Source organism: Paroedura picta, chromosome 3 (assembly GCF_049243985.1).
Source record: "Paroedura picta isolate Pp20150507F chromosome 3, Ppicta_v3.0, whole genome shotgun sequence".
In the NCBI taxonomy this organism is placed as follows: domain Eukaryota; kingdom Metazoa; phylum Chordata; class Lepidosauria; order Squamata; family Gekkonidae; genus Paroedura; species Paroedura picta.
This window is the reverse complement of record NC_135371.1, coordinates 7,608,965-7,622,946: the sequence shown is the minus strand read 5'-3', so window position 1 is coordinate 7,622,946 and position 13,982 is coordinate 7,608,965. Positions and strand designations below refer to the sequence as shown.

The window sequence follows — 13,982 nt, the reverse complement described above, 5'->3', positions numbered from 1 at the left end:
CTCAGACGTTCAAGTGAGAAGCTCCACATTCTCCCCTCAGACCTTCGGGAAGCCCCATATTCTTCCAAATTAGAAGCTCCATATTCTCCCCTCAGACATTCAAGTGAGAAGCTCCACATTCTCCCCTCAGACCTTCGGGAAGCCCCATATTCTTCCAAATTAGAAGCTCCATATTCTCCCCTCAGACGTTCAAATGAGAAGCTCCACATTCTCCCCTCAGACCTTCGGGAAGTCCCATATTCTTCCAAATTAGAAGCTCCATATTCTTCCCTCAGACTTCCAAGTGGGAAGCTCCATATTTTCCCCTCAGACCTTCGGGAAACCCCATATTCTTCCAGATTAGAAACTCCATATTCTCCCCTCAGACTTCCAAGTGAGAAGCTCCACATTCTCCCCTCAGACCTTCGGGAAGCCCCATATTCTTCCAAATGAGAAGCTCCATATTCTCCCCTCAGACTTTTAAATGAGAAGCCCCATATTCTCCCCTCAGACTTCCAAGTGATCACGTTGTTTTTACATTTTATAATCTGTCAGCAAGAAAGGCAGGCTCAAATGAAGTAAGCAAGTAAATAAATAAGAAAAAAGTCTTGACCGATGGACTTCCCCCCCCCCCCTACCCTTGAGGTCAAACCAGATATGGATCTCCCTCACAGCAGTGGGACTGATTTTTCAACAATACATAATCGTGTCTTCCATTAAAATGTTTGTGAATGTTCCATACGGTCGCGCCACGGCTAGGAGTGACGTCCACGGGGTGTCTGACAAGGTCCTTGCGAGCATACCCCGTTTTTAACCTATTACGTAGCCCGCTGGCTCAGAGGAGTATCCGGGAAATAGCTCCGCAGCCTTTCTCTCCTCGAGGAAATCTCTGGCTCTGAACTTCATCCCAGAATGAAAACTTGTTCCTTTCTTGTAAAAGAATGTAACGGGCCTTGTAGTAATAAGCAATGGAATGAACAGGGAAGGGGTTGCATGAGAGAAGACACTGGCTCTCCTCCACCCTGCCACTGAGCGATGTCTTTTCTCTCGGTCCAAACCTGCCTTCCCCTCCCTGTTGTCTCTCGCTTTCCAATATGTGACCTCATCTTTTTCTCCAGGAAGGGGAAAAAAAAACACACGCGCGCGCACACACACACACACACAACACACACCATTGGGGGCGGCAGGGTGGGGCCGTCTGTGGGGAAGGGGCCAAGGTTGAGTCAAGGGAAGGCTTTTTCAGGGGGAGGGACAGGCAGTGTCTGAAACAAGTTGAAGAGTTAGGCAGGAATGATGTCCAAAGAGTTTTTTTGGGAGACAAGAGGAAAGCCTAGGGAAGACTGAGTGGGTCAGATATGGGAGGCCCAACTTTGAATCCCCACTCCGCAGTGGGACTCACCGGGTGAACTTGGGCCAGTCACTCAGCGTACCCCGCAGGGTTGTTGTGAGGATAAAACTGGTGGGGAAGAGTGTTCTCAGGTCCTTGGAGGAAGGGTAAGGTAAATACGCGTTAGAGGGTGATAATAGAAACTTGGGGGAGTGAGGAATTGTCATTTCAGTGGGGGTGGGGGTCGGTACAGGAGTGTGCTCTGTCAATGGGTCGGCCCAGACAACTTGGCTGGCCTCTATTCTTCTTCTCTTGGTGTTCCAGAATGCATCATACTGGAGTTCCAACAGGAACAAAGCCCAGTAAAGGTGGTGTCATGGCTCAGTGGCAGAGCATTTGCTTGGCCTGCAGAAGAAGAAGAAGAAGAAGAAGAAGAAGAAGAAGAAGAAGAAGAAGAAGAAGAAGAAGAAGAAGAAGAAGAAGAGTTGGTACTTATATGGCGCTTTTCTCTACCAGGAGGAATCTCAAAGCGGTTTACAATCGCCTTCCCTTTCCTCTCCCCACAACAGACACCCTGTGAGGTGGGTGAGGCTGAGAGAGCCCTGAGATTACTGAAGAAGAAGAAGAGTTGGTTCTTATTTGCTGCTCTTCTCTACCCGAAGGAGTCTCAAAGTGGCTTACATTCACCTCCCCTTTCCTCTCATGATGTCATAAGAACATAAGAGAAGCCATGTTGGGTCAAGCCAACGGACCATCCAATTAGGAGATCCACCAGGAGTGGAGCCAGAACTCCAAAAGACCTCCCACTCTGCCACCCCCAGCCCACAAAGCACCAAGATTACATAGCATCCCTGCCCCAGCCGTTGTGCTCCATCTCTACCTTGTGGCTAAGAGCCACTCGAGGGCCTCTGCTCCGTATGTTTCTGCAATCCCTTCTTGAATCCAACACCACTTCCTGCGGCAGTGAATTCCACGTGTTAATGGCTCTTTGGCTGAACAAGTGCTTCCTTCTATTTATTCTAAGCTTAAAAGGTAAAGGTTTCCCGCGTGCAAGTCTGAACCTTGGAGTGATGCCCTCTAGCGTTTTCATGGCAGACTCAATACAGGATGTTTTTGCCATTTCCTTCCCCAGTCATTACCGTTTACCCCCCAGCAAGCTGGATACTCATTTACCGACCTTACAAGGATGGAAGGCTGAGTCAACCTTGAGCCGGCTGCTGGGATCGAACTCCCAGCTTCACGATCAGAGCTTCAGACAGCATGTTGGCTGCCTTACCACCCTGCGCCACAAGAGGCTCCTCACCTATTCATTGAGTGCCCAGGAGTTCTCGTATTGTGAGAAAATGAGAAAAGCACTTCTTTCTCTACTTTCTCTATTCTATGCAGAATCCTGTAATCCTCTATCCTGTCACCCCTCAACCACGGTTTCTCCAAACTAAAGAACCGTAACCTCTTTAACCTTCATTGGGAAGGTCCCAGGCATCTCCAGCTGAACCCCCTAGTATCTCCAGATTTCTTCCACACTCCTCTTTCACATGCAGCCAGCTGGGTGACCTTGGGCCAGTCACAGTTCTCTCAGAGCTCTCTCAGCCTCACCTACCTCACAGGTTAGATTCAAATGAGTAGCCACGTTGGTCGGAGGAAGAGTGCTTGTTGGTCTTAAAGGTGCCCCTGGACTCTGGTTTTATTGGGCTACCTCACAGGTGTGTGTTGTGACGAGAGGAAGGGAAGGCGATTGTAAGCTGCTCCTTTGGATAGTTAAAAGTGTAATTAAAAAAAAAAAACCTGGCTCTTCTTCTGAATCCCTGGCATCTCCAGCTAAAAGGATTGGGTAATAAAATGATGCAAAAAGACCCCTTGCTTGAAAAGGAACATCATTGCTCTCTTGAAGTATTTGAAAGGTTGTCACTTGGAAGAGGGCAAGAAACAGTTCCTGTTGGCAGCAGAGGAAAGGACCTGCAGTAATGGATTTAAACAATGTGTATCACAGTACTGGCTAGATATCAGGGGAAATATTTCACCATCAGATTAATTCAGAGGTGAAATGGGCTACCTAAGGAGGTGGTGAGCTCCCTCTCACTGGTGGTCTTCAAGCAGCGGCTGGATAGATACCTATCCTGGGTGCTTGAGGCTGATCCTGCATTGAGCAGGGGGTTGGACTAGATGGCCTCTACAGGCCCTTCCAACTCTAGGATTCCATGATAACCCGGAGAGCTGCTACCAGACAGAACATACAACAGGGACCCGGATACACCCAGGGCCTGAGTCAGTATAAGGCTCAAGGACAACAAGGCCAGAACAGTCACAGTCTCCAGTGTGTCATTCCGTGACTCAGGATGATTCACATCGTTTCTGGTTCGCTCCACGCTCAGGTTTCACACAAGGAACTCTGCATGTCTGAGTCTGCTGCCAGGTGACTTCAGCCCTCCAAGGTGGCACGCACACTCACCGTCCGCCAGCATGTCCAGCCAGTGGCCGAGGAAGTGAAGGCTTTGCACAACCCTTAAAGCTGGAGCAACTTGTATGTATCCAGGACAGATTTTTTCAACTGGGGTTTCATGAAATACGGGAGATCCTTGACAGTCCTGGATGGGTGGGAGGTGATAAATGGTTTATTTGTTTTTTAACTTCTTAAACATATATTGGGTGGTATGACGATATATGGTCATGTCGTCCGGCCCTCCCCCTTCCAAAAGGGCCAATTATGGGCCTGGAGGGGGAGGGGAGCGGCCCTGGGTGGGCATGTCCACAACTCTGCTTCCCAACCATATTCTGCACAATCATGCCACTTCTGGGAATTCTCAAAGCCTGAAGAATGTTTCAGGGGTTTCTCAACGGTAAAAAAGTCGAGAAAGGCTCATCTAGGACACACCCACTAGTGGTGTCTTGTGTGAGTCCTGACACCATCTTGGAGGAGTCTACGCATACTGCCTTTTGGGACGGCAGCTTCACAGGTGGCCTCACGCCCCAAGGCAACCTCTCTAGGACGTGTGCAAAGCACAGCATCAGATCACAGGTGCTGAAAAGCATTGTGGGGAAGTGGTTAGAGTGGTCGACTTGGGTGAAAATGACCAGGGATTGGTGCCCATCTGGGCTATGACACTCCCTGGGTGACCATGAGGCTGTTGCTCTGGCCTACCTTAACAGTGACTCTCCAGCATTTCCAGCAGAAGCTCCGTTAAAGAGGAGGTCTTGTCAAACGGACACGTGGTCTTAAAATATTTTCTTGCCATCCATGCAGCTGACCTTCAGTCCAGCAGATTCTCAAATGATGGAGGCAGCAGTTCCCAAAGCAACGTCTGGACAGCGAATCAGATCTCCAGCGGCCAATCAGAAACCCTGCTGAGCTACAGTCCCACTTTGTCCCGCCCACTTTCTGAAAACCCTTCACAAGCACAAGAAAAGGTCTTAGCGGACACACACAAAAAGGTGTTAGCCGGCCCATGAGCGCTACATCGGAGACCCCACACTTCTCCTGTCTAGCTGATTCTGGGAAGGGTCAAGGGGGTGGCAGGTTACAGCAGATGAGTGAGAGGGTTGTGGGTGTCCTGCATGGTGCAGGGGGTTGGACTAGATGACCCAGGAGGTCCCTTCCAGCTCTATGATTCTATGACTCACAGACTTGTTGAAGGCAGAATGGGGAGAGAAGAATCTAGCACCCCTTTACCTCAGAACAGGAAGGTAAGCATCAGTACTGGAAATATATAGAGACATCTATAATGTCAGGGTAGCTGAAAGGACTGCCTCTTCACCTATTAGCCTGCCCTGGTCACAACCAGAAACAGGGACTTCTTGGTTGTGGCACCAAGTCTCTGGAACATTCTTCCCCGGGAGACACAGCCAGCTGAAGGCAAAGAGGTTTTTATTCAATCTGGCATTTGGTTAAAAAACAACACAGCTGTTTCCCTCTATTTGGGAGTATGACCTTCCCTTCTGCGGACTGCGCCATGTGGTCACAAGTTCGAATCTCATTTATTGGTATGCCATATTTTTCTTTCACTCCAATTTTCACTATAACAATCCTATTCTACCTTACAGAGGTAGTTTTAAGGTCTGCTGTGTGAAACATTGAAAGTCCTATAGGTTGTACATTGTGACATATTTTATTGTGAGTTGGTAGATTCGCCCCCAGCCTTCAGTTTTATCCCTAGCTGTTCTTAGTAAAATCTTTACCCCTCCCACAACTGTTTGCAGCTGCCCAGAACAAATAGGTCTTGGGGAAAGAGGGGGGTGGGATTCATTGTAATGAATAATCTGTATTTTGCTCCAGGGATCTGGTTGTGTCTGCAAATGGCTACAAGGACCCCATTCTTAAAAAGAGCTGTGACACAAAGGATCCAGGATCCAGCCCTTGGCATCTCTGGGTGACTTTGGGCTAATCACAGTCCTGTTAGAGCTGTCCTCACAGAGCAGTTCTGTCAGAGCTCTCTCAGCCCCACCTACCACAGGGTGGGAGAGGAAGGGAAGGTGATTGTGAGCTGCTTTGAGACACCTTCAGGGAGTGAACGAGTGGGGTATAAAAACCAACCTTTCTTTTGGGTGAAATTATCTCAGGGAGCATTTGCCAGGACGAAACTTCCTCAGCCTGTGAGCCCAGAGAGCAGCTGCCAGTCAGAGGAGCCTCTTCCGGGCCTTGAAAGACCCAGCGAGCAGGTTAATGTGAGGGATCCCTGCTTTGCCTGCAGAAGGTCCCAGGTTCGATCTCACGGACCTCTAGTTCAAAGAGTCTCTGGCAGCAAGTGAAGGGAAAAGATGCTTTGTCTGCCTGAGACCCTGGAGAGCTCCCAGCAGCCAGAAGAGCTCCCAGCAGCCAGATTTCACACCTGTCGGATAATGCACTTGCAAGGTGCTTTAGCAATCCTTTGCAGCTGGCTCTTCCTGTGCAAAACAGGAAAATCTACTCACCAACCAATGCCCTGCATTATCCAAGGGGTGTGAAATTTGCCTGTAGCCCCATCCCTTTCCCGAACGACTAGTGCTGTAAAGGGGGCTGTTTCCCAGTGGCACAGCATCTGCCTTCCATGTGGAAGGTCCCCGGTTCAATCCCCACCAGCCCGGTGTACGAGCTCCCAAAGAAACAGGTGTTTCAATGACTGGAGAGATCCCCGCCCAGAGGGAGAAAGGGGGACCAGGAGTCTGACTTGCTAGGAGAGAGATTCAGAGGGAACCCTTCTCCTAAAACAAATGGGCAGTGCTTCCCTGACCACATAAAAAGAAGAGCTGTTTTTTTTAATACCCTGCTTTTCACTACTTGAAGGAGTCCCAAAGCGGCTTCCAATCACCTTCCCTTCCTCTCCCCACAACAGACAACCAGGTGAGCCTGAGAGAGCTCTGAGAGAACTGCTCTAAGAGAACTGCAAACGGCCCAAGATCCCCCCACCCCAAACTGACTGCGGGTGGAGGAGAGAGTGGGGGAATCAAACCCAGCTCTCCAGCTCAGAGACTGCCACCCTCTAACCACCGTGGCCCTGGTTTCCTAGGCAGGAGGACGCAAGTTCGAGTCTCCTCTCCCTGCGAAGGGGCTGGCGGACAGTCCTCCATTCAGTGTCCCGGGGGAGAGAAAGGGCCAGCGCAAGGGATGGGCGGGAGGGCAGGGCAAAGCGTGTGCTGGGGGTGCGTGGGTGGGCGTGGGTGGGGGTGGCCAGTCCCCAGCTGGTTATCAGCGCTTCCCATCATGATCTCACGGCGTTTGTGCATGCAAGCCAAAGCGGGGGGCCAAGGAGCACATTGCTGGGAGTGCGTGCGTGTGAAGGAGGGAGGGAAGGAGGGAGATGCGCCTCGGCTCGCTCAGCCCGCCGGCCAATCCTCTCTCCCGGGCAGCCGCCGAGCAGCAGACGCGCTCACACGGCCAGGGAGCCCGCCGGTGGAAGGCAGGCGCTCGGTGACTCCGCGCCTCCGCGCCTTCCCCGACCCTTCCAGCCCGGGCACCATTCGACTTCACTGTCATTTTTCCTTACAAGTAAGGAGAGGGGTCCCGAGGCGGGGCGGAGGTGGGCTATGGGGCATCGCGGACTTTTTTTTGGGGGGGGGATTGAGAGAAATTGGATGGGGGGGCAGAAGGAGATTTAAGTCCTGTCGAGCAGGAGTAGTCAACCTGTGGTCCTCCAGATGTTCATGGACTACAATTCCCATGAGCCCCTGCCAGATTTAAGTCCTGTCGAGCAGGGGGTAGTCAACCTGTGGTCCTCCAGATGTTCGTGGACTACAATTACCATGAGCCCCTGCCAGATTTAAGTCCTGTCGAGCAGGGGTAGTCAACCTGTGGTCCTGCAGATGTTCATGGACTACAATTCCCATGAGCCCCTGCCAGATTTAAGTCCTGTCGAGCAGGGGTAGTCAGCCTGTGGTCCTCCAGATGCTCATAGACTGCAATTACCATGAGCCCCTGCCATATTTAAGTCCTGTCGAGCAGGGGTAGTCAACCTGTGGTCCTCCAGATGTTCGTGGACTACAATTACCATGAGCCCCTGCCAGCGACCGCTGGCAGGGGCTCATGGGAATTGTAGTCCATGAACATCTGCAGGACCACAGGTTGACAACCCCTGCAGGTGCTGCTTGACAGAATGAGATGGAGAATGCGCTTCTCTGGGGAGGAGGAAAGAGGAGAGAAAACCCGGGAGAGGAGAGGAAGATGAAAAAGGATGTGTCTCCCACCCCACTCCTTTTTTTCCAAGCGATTTGGGTGTAGGATCTCTGGGGGGGGGGGCGGAATTCGCTGCCACAAGGGTTTAGTGGTGGCCGCTCGCTCAGCTGGCTAGAAAAAGTGGAAGGAGAATGGGCGGCCACAGAGAAAGAGCCCCTGCAGGGCTGCTAGCTGCGAGTGCCCACTGAAACTTCCATGGGCAGGAGCAGTCTATCTCAGGATGCCGGTGCCTGCGGGGACGAGCCATTGAGGGGTCTTATTGGGGACCATGTTAGAGGCATCTGGCCGGCTGCGGTTGGAAACAGGAGGAAGGACTGGACAGGTTCTGGGGACCGATCCTGCCTGGCTGTCTCAAAAGCAGAATAATTTGGGATGGGTGGGAAAGGAAAAGAAGGAAGGTGAATAGACAAGGAAAGAGCAATCAGAAAGGGGGGCTTGGGAAGAAAGGGGGGATAGATGGAGAGGAGGGAGACACAGGTCCCCCGGGGAGAGGGAAATAGAAGAAGAAGAAGAGTTGGTTCTTATATGCCGCTTTTCCCTACCCGAAGGAGCCTCAAAGCGGCTTACAGTCTCCTTCCCTTTCCTCTCCCCACAACAGACACCCTGTGAGGGAGGTGAGGCTGAGAGAGCCCTGAGATTCCTGCCTGGTCAGAACAGTTTTATCAGTGCCGTGGCGAGCCCAAGGTCACCCAGCTGGCTGCATGTGGGGGAGCGCAGAATCGAACCTGGCATGCCAGATTAGAAGTCCACACTCCTAACCATGACACCAAACTAGATGCGGCAAAGAAGGCAGATTCCAGGGGAAGGGAATGAATGCCTGGAGGTGGGTGGGGAAGGATCTGTCAGCAAGGAAAATGACAGGTCGTTAGATAAGGAGGATGGATGTGTGGAAAGGGATGACCGGATCTCTGAGGATGCAGATGAAAGGGAGCAGGGAGGCTTGTGGTCAAAATCTGCAGGGTAGTCATTTGGAGCACTCTGTCCCTCCTGCTTTCCTTTGCGGAGCTCAGGGTCTTACCTCTTCCTTTTAAAAGATGCTCACTATTTATTTATTTGGCTCCTTTAAATAAAATCCTGCCCCTTTCCTCTGCCGAGGAGGTTCTCTCCCCTTCAGCCTCTCCTTCTCACAACAATCCTGCGAGGTAGGTTCAGAATGGCTGACCCAAAGTCAGCGGGATGTATTTTGTGATGGGTCAGGGGGTTGAATTTGCGTCTCCCCGGTCCCAGGACCACTGCTCTGACCACTGGGCCAGCTACTACCCCAGCCCTGCGAGGTCGGGCAGGGTGACCCACTCAAGGAATGAGGAAAAGGCAGGGGAGGATTTTGGAGCCCAGTTCACCACCACTCCGGTCTTAGTTTGACAGGGACTGCTCTGCCCTGACCCTCCCTGGATTAAAGTGCTTCTCTCCAAAGTTTCTCTAAACCACATCATATGTGTGGAACAGGCTTCCTCGGGAGGTGGTGGGTTCTCCATCTTTGGAGATTTTTAGACAGAGGCTAGAGAGCCACCTTACGGACAGGCTGATTCTGTGAAGGCTCAAGGGGGTGGCAGGTGACAGTGGATGAGCGATAGGGTTGTGAGTGTCCTGCCTAGTGCAGGGGGTTGGACTAGATGACCCAGGAGGTCCCTTCCAACTCTATGATTCTATGATTCTATGGAGACAGACAGGGGTGCTGAAGAGAGCTCTGTTTTTCTCCTCGGTGTCTCTAACTGCTGCGACTTGGAGCATCTCAGACTGGTTTTGTTATAGAACAAGAGTTCTGACCCAGGTTTCCGAGAGGGTTCACCTCACAGTGCCCAGCTGTGAAAAACAGCAGTGGGTATCAGGACCATAGCCCCAATGGCACCCAAAGGGGGGGGGGAGGTTGGTGTGAAATCCGTCACTGTGTGACAGGGAAAAAGGAAGGAGCCGAGGTTTAAAAGGTGTGAATTCTGCCATAAACCTTCCAGAAGTGAACTTTCTGTAGACTAGAACAGAATTAGCAGAGGGCAGGGCTGAAGAGTCCCTGCTTAAAAAACAACAACCCTGCAAGGGTGTCTCTGTCTGTGCTTGTCTGTCTCTCTCTGTGTGAAAATAATTGAAAGGGTTCTAAGGAGAGCGATGCGGATGATCTGGACCCTGGGGACCAAGCCCTGGGTGGGGAGGCTAAGGAACTTGGGAAAGTTCAGCTTGGAGAAGAAGAGGTTGAGAGGGAACAGAATAGCTCTCTTTCAGTATTTGAAAGGTGGTCACTTAGAAAGGAAAGCAGGGAAAGGTTCCTGTTGGCAGCAGAGGAAAGGACCTGCCGTAATGGGTTTAAACTACATGTAGAATGATATCAGCTAGATATTGGGGGATTTCCCCCCCCCAGAGTAGTTCAGCAGTGGAAGGGTCTGCCTCAGGAGGTGGTAGGCTCTCCCTCACTGGCCGCCTTCAAGCAGCGCCTGGACAGATCCTTATCCTGGATGCTTGAGTTTGATCCTGCATTGAGCAGGGGGTTGGACTAGATGGCCTGTATGGCCCCTTCCCATTCTCGGATTCTATGCTGAAGAAAAGCAGAGAAAATAAATATTGATCACCAATATACTCATGTGCCCCCCCCCATAAATCTTTTCTGGCCCATAGCCAGAAAATATGAGAGCCAGTACAGGGTAGTGGTTAAAAGAGGTGGCATCTAGAAGAAGAAGAAGAAGAGTTGGTTCTTATATGCCGCTTTTCCCTACCTGAAGGAGGCTCAAAGCGGCTTACAGTCGCCTTCACATTCCTCTCCCCACAACAGACACCCTGTGGGGTGGGTGAGGCTGAGAGAGCCCTGATATCACTGCTCGGTCAGAACAATTTTATCAGTGCCGTGGCGAGCCCAAGGTCACCCAGCTGGATGCATGTGGGGGAGCGCAGAATTGAACCCGGCTCGCCAGATTAGAAGTCCGCACTCCTAACCACTACACCAAACTGGCTCTCATCTAATCTGGAGAGCTGGGTTTGATTCCCTGCTCCTCCTCCACATGCTGCTGGGTGTCTGTTGTGGGGAGAGGACAGGAAGGCGAATGTAAGCCGCTTTGAGACAACGTCTGGTAGAGAAAAGCAGCATATGAGAACCAGCTCTTCTTATTCTTCAGTAATATCAGGGCTCTCTCAGCCCCACCTCCCTCACAGGGTGTCTGTTGTGGGGAGAGGAAGGAAAGGTGAATGTAAGCCGCTTTGAGACTCCTTTGGGTAGTGAAAAGTGGGATATAAAAACCAACTCTTCCTCTTCTAGCAGGTACTGAGAACAGGGAAGGTTAGAATTTGTCCAGCCCAGTAGCTTCTCCTAGCTCCTATACATGGAGGGGAGGAACCAGTGAGCTTGACTCAATTCACTGAACCACATGTCTCCCAAAGAATCTGTCATTCTCCAAATCTGCCATGGATCATAGAATCATAGAATCATAGAGTTGGAAGGGGCCATACAGGCCATCTAGTCCAACCCCCTGCTCAACGCAGGATCAGCCCAAAGCATCCTAAAGCATCCAAGAAAAGTGTGTATCCAACCTTTGCTTGAAGACTGCCAGTGAGGGGGAACTCACCACCTCCTGAGGTAGCCTATTCCACTGCTGAACTACTCTGACTGTGAAAAATTTTTTCCTGATATCTAGCCTATATATCAGGAAAAATTTTTTCACAGGGGGCTCTGCTGTTCCTTACCCACTCCAATAAGGTGTTTAGATGAATTTGGGATCTCCCTGTTCAGGAGGAACACAGGAGGGGTTTCGAGAGTCGCAAAGAGAAGGTTTGGAGAAGGACAGTGAGATGGATCACACCCCACATAGTGGTCAAAGCCAGGCAAGGAATCTTCTTAATCGTTTCAAGCTGCAGCATATAAAACCGGGAGCCAGCAAACTGTTTTGAAATAAATGTGAGAGTTGTTGTGCTGGGCCAGGTAGATTGCTTTGGGAGAGGCAGTGTTATCGCAGGGGGTCTTTCAGAATCGGGGGTCAGGGTGAGGGTAGGAAGAGGCCACTTTGATGAAAAGGAAGAGTTGGATTTTATACCCCGCTTTTCACTACTCAAAAGAGCCTCAAAGCGGCTTACAACCGCCTTCCCTTCCTCTCCCCTCAACAGACACCCTGTGAGGGAGGTGGGGCTGAGAGAGCTCTGACAGGACTGCTGTGTGAGAACAGCTCTAAGAAAACTGACTAGCCCAAGGTCACCCAGCTGGCTGCATGTGGGGAATCAAACCCGGCTCTCCAGATTAGAAGCTGCCACTCTTACCCACAACATGAAGTTTGGTATCTGGTTGGCTGTTTTGAAGTAGGGCTGTGATCTGATCCAGGATTACTCTTGTCTTGGAAGGGGAATATATCAGTGGCTGTGTTAACAAAGTAGAGCCTCCAGGCTTGGAGGCAGTGTACCTTGCAATACCAACAAACAGCAGGGCCTTTGTGGCCTTTGTGCCCGGCTTATGGACAATCCTACAGGTATCCGATTGTCTGCTGTCAGAATCAGTGTGATGGGTAGATGAACCTTTGAGGTGTCCCATTCCCCCCCCTCCATTGAAGCGCTCAGAGCTCTGAGGGGGAGGGGTTGTGACTCAGTTCTAGAACATCTTCTTGGGATTTAGAAGGTCCCAGGTTCAGTCCCTGGCATGTCCTGCTAAAAGGGTGGGTGACATGAAAGACCCCACCTTGGAAGGCTCTTGGACTGATTCCGTATAAGGCAGCTTCATGCATTCTGTCTATATGTTTCTCCTTTCCTTCATTTTGTTTTCACAACAGCCCTGTGGAGTAGTACAGTTTAAAAGGGGCACTGACACCTTCAGGACAAAAGGTTGTTTTTTTTTTCTAACCCAGATTTCCCCTTTGCCCTAATCCAGCACTCTAAACACCTCTGTCTACTAGTTAATGCAGATCTTATGGAGGAGAGGTTGCATTGTTAAATGACAGCTGTTCACTATGAAAACAAAGTAGAGCCTCCCTGTTTAAAAGCAGTGTACCTTTAAATGCCTGTTCCTGGAGACTATTGGGGGAAAAGCACTAGAGCAGCTTCATTTGGGGCCAGGATATTGATGCAATTCTTCCATCAGCTGCTAGGGTGCAGGATTTTCATTGTTGGGAATCTTCCTTCAAGGTGCTGTTTTTTAAATTATTATTTATTGATCGGCACGTGTGCTGTGTAGCCAGGAGATCCTAAGATTGCCTGACTGCCAGGAAGTGATGTTTGCGGTTGCCTGCCCCCCTGTCATGACCCTGGTATGCCTTGGAGGTCGCCCTTCCTAGTGTTAGCCAGGGCTGACCCTACTTAGCTTCTGAGATCTGACAGAATCAAGCTTGCCTGGACTATACCGGCTGGGTCTGATGTCTCCCGGGTGGCTGGAGCCTGTTGCTCAGCCTAACCTACTTGCCTCAATAGATGAGAGCTCTAGTGGAAGATACTGTAATTCACAATCATTACCTATGATACCTAAACAGGACGCCCCTGCCCAAAGGCAGCTTATTCCCTGGATACATAGAAACCTAGAGTGGGAAGGGGCCATAGAGGCCATCTAGTCCAACCCCCTGCTCATTGCAGGATCAGCCTCAAGCATCCAGGAGAAGTATATGCTGCTTGAAGACGGCCAGCGAGGGGGAGCACCCCACTTCCTGAGGCAGCAGATTCCACTGCTGAACTATTTGACTCAATAGATTCAAATGAGTAGCCGTGTTGGTCCGAAGTAGCACAATAAAATCAGAGTCAGTAGCACCTTTAAGACCCAACAAAGATTTATTCAAGGCGTGAGCTTTCGAGTGCAAGCACTCTTTGTCAGCACTCGAAAGCTCATGCCTTGAATAAATCTTTGTTGGTCTTAAAGGTGCTACTGGACTGTGATTTTATTTCCCTCGATAATCAGGCAGTGTTATTCTCCATGCTGATTAAACTTATTCCTGTAGGTCCCGTCCTCTGCTGCTAACAGGAACCACTCTCTGCCTTCCTCCAAGTGACAACTTGTCAGGTACTGTGGTGGGAGGGCCACAGCAAGGAGGGAGCTGTCCATGCCCTCCCTGTGCGCTTCCGTGAGGCGTCTGGCAGGCCACT

The 13,982-nt window shown here is 50.8% G+C and overlaps 1 protein-coding gene across 5 annotated transcripts in view; it reads left to right on the top strand.

The window, feature by feature from the left end:
• The first annotated feature begins 7,064 nt into the window (after positions 1 to 7,064).
• The window catches only part of TNXB (tenascin XB), a 110,975-nt gene continuing 104,057 nt past the window's right edge, over positions 7,065 to 13,982 (top strand). For all 5 annotated transcript variants that reach the window (XM_077330788.1, XM_077330787.1, XM_077330791.1 and 2 more), the window contains exon 1: positions 7,065 to 7,265. The gene's annotated coding sequence lies outside the window, so the exon portion shown is untranslated. The remainder of the gene's footprint in view (positions 7,266 to 13,982) is intronic.